Source organism: Equus przewalskii, chromosome X (assembly GCF_037783145.1).
Source record: "Equus przewalskii isolate Varuska chromosome X, EquPr2, whole genome shotgun sequence".
Taxonomy (NCBI): domain Eukaryota; kingdom Metazoa; phylum Chordata; class Mammalia; order Perissodactyla; family Equidae; genus Equus; species Equus przewalskii.
Genome location: NC_091863.1, coordinates 105,835,942 through 105,843,787, shown reverse-complemented (window position 1 = coordinate 105,843,787; position 7,846 = coordinate 105,835,942). Strand labels below are relative to the sequence as shown.

At 37.0% G+C, this 7,846-nt stretch overlaps 1 pseudogene; it reads right to left on the bottom strand.

The window, feature by feature from the left end:
- Positions 1–4,782: 4,782 nt before the first annotated feature.
- On the bottom strand, positions 4,783–5,562 carry LOC103541392 (olfactory receptor 13H1-like; annotated as a pseudogene).
- Positions 5,563–7,846: the final 2,284 nt, after the last annotated feature.

The window sequence follows — 7,846 nt, the reverse complement described above, 5'->3', positions numbered from 1 at the left end:
TGGAGGATGAGCAAATTCATATAAGTAAAGAGAAGACATTGAAAATGATGAGGAATGGTCAAGGAGGGAGAAGCCCAGCTTTCATTTCAAGCTCTCAGAGAGGATTGGTACAGATGAAAAAATAATTTGAAGAAAGCTCTTAAGGAAAGAAATGAAGCCAAATGCTTTGAAGAGAAAAATGGGTATTTTCAATTTTAGAGCAAACTAATGGACAGCACAGAAAAAGAGTAGAGAAATTAGAACAGAAGTAGGGAAAATCAAACAGCAAATGACAAATGTCTTCAATAGATTGAGAGAGTCTGGGTAATATAGGGAAGAAGCAAAGCCAAGCAAAGCTACTGATATTTTCTCATGTTCAGGAAGAGAAGAAGGTTGCCATGTGTTTCAGAGATTACAGACAGATAGGTTAAGGTGACGTTAAGTCAGTTATGAGAGCCCTTTATGGAGCTGTAATGCAGGAAAGAATGCAGGCTAATTTGGGTATACACAAAAACAAGCAGAAAATGAAAGAGTGACTCAGCAACAGACTTCACAGCTCAAGTGTAAGTGAACATCATGAACAAAATGCTGTTGAGAAAACCTGAATCTGCTGCCCTTATGGATGCAGCATAATGGAAAATCTACTAGCTTTGGGGTCAGAATTGGGTTTTAGTTCCACTTCTACCACTTACTAGCTATGCAACATTGGGCAAATCTTTTCAGCTTCCAGATCCTTGAGTTTCTCATCTATAAAGTGACTTAACATTGTTGTGAGGCTCAAAAGAGACAATATTTGTCAAAATATCTTAAACAAAGTTTAGATATTATTCTTCTAGGACTTGTTTGCATGCGGTGAGCAAACATTTATTTGTGGGTTTCTTTCTTTTTTCTCCTCAGCTTTATTAAGATATAATTGACATATAACCTTGTGTAAGTTTAAGGTGTACAGTATGGTGATTTATATATATATGGTGTATGGGATAAGAAAGAAATGGCCAATATGATAAAAAACGAAGAGGGTTAATGATATTTGAGCAAAGAAAAACTTAGAAACTGGAAGTCACTGACTTTACTGAACAATGCTTTTAGGAATCTTATTAAGGCTCATGGTGGCACTATTTATGATGCATGAGAAGCAACAGTATGTCTAAAGGAGTGACAGATGATCGGTGAACTTCAGAGATCATGCAAGAAGCCAGAGGATATTTGTTATCTTTAAATAAACGTTTTATTTGAACAAAATACAATATTATATGCCATACAAAGCTACTCTGGGTCAGAGAAGGGGCTATAATATATGAATAAAACACAATTACGTGACTTTGGAACTTACTCTTTCTGTATCTTTCTGTATTCATTGAATGTTAGGAAAGAAATGAATGATGTTGAGGATGAGATCACCCGACCCCTAAAGCCCCTTTTTATATCTGTACTAAAGACCCTGCTTCTGAGAAAATACATTTTGAATGTGAATGAAATTGCGTGTAAACATAAAAAACGAAGGGGCACTGTAATGATCTAAGTTTCTTCCAAATCCCTATTGCTACAACCTTGGCTCAAGTCTGCATCAAGTCTCAGATTACTGTTAACAGCCTCCTAATTGGCCCTGTGTTCAATCTTATGACTCTTCAGTTTTACACATTTGTTATGAAAATGAGCTTTTAAAATTTAAAACACAATTCTGAACATGTTACTCATCTGCTCAAAAGTATTCAATGGTTACTTACCACCTACGGCAGGGCTCAGCAAAATTTTTCCTGCAAAGGGCCAGATAGTAAATATTTCAGGCTTGCCAGCCACACAGTTTTTATTGAATAGTCTTCTTTTTCTTTTTTACATCTCTTAAAAATTGAAAAACCGTTCTTAGCTCATGGTCTGTACAAGCCAAGGGCTAGATTTGGCCCTTCAGGCTGTGGTTTGTTGACCTATACAATAAATAAAGTGCAAGTTCCTTAATATGGCATAAGAGTGCCCCCATAATCTGGCCTACTGCTTTCTTCTCAAGTTTTATATATTGCCAAAACACTTCCCACACCCTCTGCTGTGGGAATTGAATTGTTGCCAGTATCTGGAAGTACACCAAGCTGGGTTTTGTGCCTCTGTACTTGTTCACATGGCATCCACTAAAATTGTCCTCCCTCATCCAACTGGCAAGCTACTCCTCTCTTAAGACTCTACTAAAAGTGTCATCTCTTCTATTAAGTATTTCCTGACTGCCCAGTTAGAACTGGTCTCTGTAACTTGTACAAATATGGATCACAGTATCTGTAGCACTTCACTGTGCTTATTTACTCCCCAACTCCAACGTGAGTCTCTCAAAGGCAGAAAATGATTTATTTGGATTTGTATCCCTAACATACAGTAGCCACTTAGTAAGTGTTTGTGGAATGAATGGCCCCAGGCATTGTGTTAGTGTCATCCAACACCAGCAATAAAATAAAAGAAATTAAGAGAGAATCAGCAGTCCTCTGAATTGTGTGTGACCCATACACAGAAGCAAGTTATTACTTTTGTAGTCTCTAGAGAAGCTTCCCGAGTCCCACTCTCACATCTTGCAGAGGTTTCTTCATACACCCATCAGGGCATGAGGGTGGTTGCACAGATCCTCACGGCAGATTTTTTTTTTGAGCAGTAATGCCATCTAACAGTGCCTGGGTTTTTAGAATCCAAATGAGTACTCGAAATCTATCTTCCAATAAACATACTTTAAAAAATGCTCCTAGGGCCTTTAGTATTATTAGTGATAGAATGATGACCTAAATACATGTTGGTGAGGTGCCCTTGGAATATAGCTACTGTCTTAGTGGGGAAAACGTGCTCTGAGTTCCAAGCTGATGACTTATGAGTTAACTTTTGGACATAACTCATTCCTAAGTTTGGGCCTGTCTCTACTTAAAATATATCAAGCATAGGTCAGAGGAACTGGAATAGGAGTCAACCAGATTAAGAGTAAAGCCATAAAAGTGAGAGCCAAAGGGAAATATGATATTTCTGTGTTTCTAAAATTAGAGAATGGGCTGGTGAGGCTCCTCATTGTACACTCTGGAGAGGAGGATGCACAAAGAAAGTCGACTTCAGAAAACAGAGGAGTATTTGAAAGGTTTCAGAAAATAACAGTAATATCTAACATCTATTGGGTGCTTACCATGTGCCAGGAACAGCTGTAAGAACTTTAGATTATCAATTTAATCTTTCCAACAGCACAAGAAGGAGAGTACTATTATTATCTTTATTTTATGGGTGAGGAAGTTGATGCACAGAGCAGTTAAGTAACTTGCAAAAGATATCATAGCTAATAAATAGTGGAGCTTGAATGTAAACCCAAGCTTTCTGACTCTATTGCCCACAATCCAAATAGCTTTGATTGTACACATGGAACCACCAACAAAGTGCAGTGTGGAACTGATGGGGAATTTTACCTGGCCCTCTTACGACCTAGGAAAACGGATTCAGAAGGAAATCTGTAATGGAGAAGGGTCAAGCTTGGTTGATGGAGAATTGTCAATCCAATTTCCAATGATTTTGCTTCTCAATCTTTGGGCAGAAAATCACAACAATCAGGGAGTAAGAAGCTTCACACACCTTTTTCCCATGGTAGTGGTAAAAGATTTATGGGGAGTAAATCATTTCTGTATAATTCTGTATATATATATATATCTCCCAGAAATGATCAACCTTTAGAAAGTGAGGAAAAATGCCAAGGATAGAGAATATTGTGACCAGATAGCCATCCACAGAAGAGAAGGCTATGGGAAGAAAGGAAATCTTAGAAGCAAGACATACCTACATTTTGAATGTGCTATGACAGAAGAATTCTGGAGTCAGTCAAAGTTAAGATGAGAAAAAGAATCAACAAGTTACGATAATACAAAGTATACAATAAATGTTGGCTGCCAACAATAGATGCCAACAATACGGCATCTTATTAAATGGGGAAGAAGGAGAAAAATAATCACAATCTTGGCCATGAAGATTCTTGGGTAGAGCAGAAATGCTAAAGCTTATGAATGTGTATGAGAAGTGGAAGCAGAAATGGCTGCAGGACCACTAAAGCACATCATGGAAGAGAAGGCAGAGAAATAGGAGAAGGCAAAAGAATAACAATTTCAGTTTAGATATTTTTATAAAAAATTGATATGATGGAAATTTAATCTTCGTAGAAACAATATTGGTTGAGAAAAGATTTATTAATATGTATAATATGTAAAATACGTTAAAGTAAGAAATTTTAAGTATAAACTAGAATAATTTATTTAAAAACACTTTTTAAAAGATAAAGTACTTTACATACAAAAGATACCTCTTGTCATGAGATGTTGTCGCCTAAATGTGGGAATTGAGGGGTCATTTGTTCATTAGATTCAAACTGGGACAGACGCCCATAAAATGTGATATGAGGAGCAAATGCTATACTAAAGTTTTGTAACCATTGTCCTATACATGAATTTTATTCACCTTGCGTGGCAAGTACAAAGATGTTTGGTCACAAAAACTTGTGATTTATACCCCTCAAAAGAACTTCTCCCTGATGGGCTACTATGGCTGTAGCATTCACCTTTACATACCTACTACTGTCCTCTCTATGAACTATTTTGGGCACACTCATGGCTTTAGGTCTTAGCATGGCTTGATAAAATGTTAACATTCATTGTAAACTTGTTAATGAGTGACTAGTGGTGACCATGGAGAGAATGCTCACTAAGATTTTTGTTGTTGTTGTTTGTTTTAAAAATGTAAATTTAAATATTATGGACCAAGTTTTCATTGTTTTTCCTGCGCATTGGAGAGGTTTAAAGAGAGCCATTAGGATTTCTCATTTCTTTTGGCTAACTTCTTAAGTGCACTTTTTACATCCTTATTTCTGAAGGTGTAAAGGAGGGGATTTAACATGGGAGTAATTGCTCCATAAAATATTGAGAAGACTTTGTCCTCTTCCTGAGATTCCTTTGACTGAGGTTTCAGGTACATGAAGATGGCTGTCCCATAAAATATGGTGACCGCAGTTAAATGGGATCTACAGGTGGAGAAAGCTTTGAGTCTGGCCTCCACAGAAGAGATCCTCAGCATGGCAACCACAATGCAGAAGTAGGAACTGTGGATGAAAGTGAAGGACAGGGGCAGTGTGAACACACTGATAACAAGATTCAGAATCAGACTGACAGGGTGTCTGATCAGACGAACTTCAGCAGGGCCTGGATATCACAGGTAAAATGGTTGATGACATTGTGTCCACAATAATGAGCAGGAATTACAATGATTGGTGTGACTGCTAGTGAGAAGGCACTGACCCAGGTTCCCAAGGCCAACTGTATGCAAATCCGATTGTTCATAATGATGGTGTAACGCAGGGGATTAGAGATTACAGCAAACCTGTCATAAGCCATGACGGCAACGAGGAGACACTCTGTCATCCCCAGAAAGAGGGATGTGATCATCTGGGCATAACAGCTGGTATGAAATGGTGGGGAAGTCCCTGAAGCATTGGTCCAAGATATATGGCTCCCAGCTGGTGGAGTAACAGATATCAAGGAAGGATAAATTACTGAGAAAAAAATAATGGCAGTATGAAGTGGAGAATCCCATCTTACTGCAACAACAAAAAGGCTGTTCCCAAACATTGTGAGCAGGTAGAAAATCAGCAGTCCCAAGAACAAGGCAGCTTGGATTTGAGGCTTTTGGAAAAATCCAGTAAGGATGAATTCAGTCACCTCAGAGGCATCGTCTCCCTTTAGACTGCCCATTTAGTCATCTCAAGTAGTAGGAAAGAAGACAAAACATAATGTCACCTGCATGAGGAAATAAGAGGAATAGCATCTCAGTAGCCTGTTAGAGTTCATTTTCTGGAGCTCTGATTAATTATTGTGTGTCATTTGTTTTACTGGGTTAGGCTCAGCTGTTCAAGTATCCAATAATGGAAATATAGATTCGTTTTGCTTTTCCATCTTGTAGAACCTTATATGATCAGGAAAGGCCTATTAAGTTGTTTGAACTGTTAGAGCTCCATTAGAGGTACTTATATCTGATCAAGTAAGACAATCATTAGCAGTAGGTTAAACGGAATTATTACACTCATAAAGGAGCATAGCTAGATGATTGACTTTATTCTTGAACAAAAAAGAGGCGAATATGCTACATCTCCCCACCGAAAACGCACATTTATAGCCAGCTTTATTTAAGTTGTTTACTAATTAATAAGTAATAATTTTTAAGTTTAAGCTCAAAGATCCAGTTGTGAATACTTAAAGTACTTCTTTGGTTTTGAACCTATTTTTTTGTTCTTTTATCTCATATTAAAACCACTTATGGATGGTAAATTACAAAGTGTATATGTAACTAAAACAATCAGTCAATTCAATGGAAAAACAACTCTAGCCAAAATGACATGAAATAAACCCAGCAACTGGTGGATTTACTGAAATCTCACTCTTTGTTGAATTGTTTTGACATATATCTTCAATTGACAGAAGCTTACTATGTTCAGATCCTGCCATTTCCATATAGCTCCAAGTAAGAGCTTATAGGGTGTTGGGAAAATCTTATTAGATAAAAGGATTTCATGAAGACAACAGTTACCAGAAATTGTGAAGAGTGACAAGGCAAATTTTAGAATACATGTTTCCTGAAATTTAAAAAAAAAAAAAAGAAAAAGACAGCCCTATCAGTTTTGTGTGATTTTGGTAGCGAGTGTAACAGACGACTCGTTGAAATCTCTTTTGGCTTTAAGATTTTCCTATTTAGACACAGAATCAAATCTTTCCATAATGTATAGCTTTATTAGTGCTGTATATAACTGGGTAATTCTTCATACCCAAAAGTTTAAGCTCATACCCGAAAAGCAGAATGATGAAATACAGAAAGAAAGCAAGGGAAATGCTTTCTGGTTCAGCCACCAATAAGCTGCACAATCTTAAGAAAGTCAGTTTCCTCCTATGTGTAATGGGAATATTGCCTCTTGTAGGATTGTTCCAAGAATTAGATGAGATTATTTCTATAAATAACCTAGCACAGTACCCGGCACAATTATAACCGTCCAAGACACGTTAGCTCCCTTCCCGTTTTTACACCCCATGTAGACTTTCCTTCAGCTTGAATTTCATCCTTGTAAACACATGCCAAAATATCATTTCATCCTACCTTTCCTTGTGAGGTTATCATGATACCAGAAGCAATACAATCTGAAGTTTTAGGTTTGAGTAACAACTGAAGAAAGTTTCACTGTGTAAGTCATTAAAATTTGTTCCTGATGGTAGGCGGGAAAAGACACATAAAGAGATGAAAATTACTCGGTGACTTAGGACTGGAGGACAGCAACAGAGAAGCGCACCTCATTCATAACAGAAGCATTTTGCAGTTGGCGACACCCCCACAAATGACTAATCTCCAAGAAGAAATTTGATTCCTTCAACTGCAAGGAAAAGAAGTTTAATACAAGCAGCTGTGGTAATAAATCTTCCTATCAGTTGTGGTTATAAGGCTGGAAAATCTTGAGTTAACTGTGCTGGTGAATCATGCACATTTATTTCTACTTGTTAAATATCTTTTTCTTTTATTTACACAGAAGTGACTTGTAATAAGGCTACCATGAAAGGTTGGTGTCCAAAAAACAATAAAAAATATTCATTTTCTAGCACACATAATAATAATATAGATGTCAGTTCTTGACATGCAGTTTTTCTTTGCCGGTACAAATATTAAAATGATATTTCTTCTTGAGGTGTCCAAAATTCTGTTACTTTGTTCCCAGACACAGAAAAATAAATTGAGATGTCCTTTCTGAATACATTGAGTTATTTTTAAAATATTGGTGTTTGCCAAAAATGTATAGTCTACTTACAGACCAGAAATGTTTAGGTAGTGTTAAAAGAAT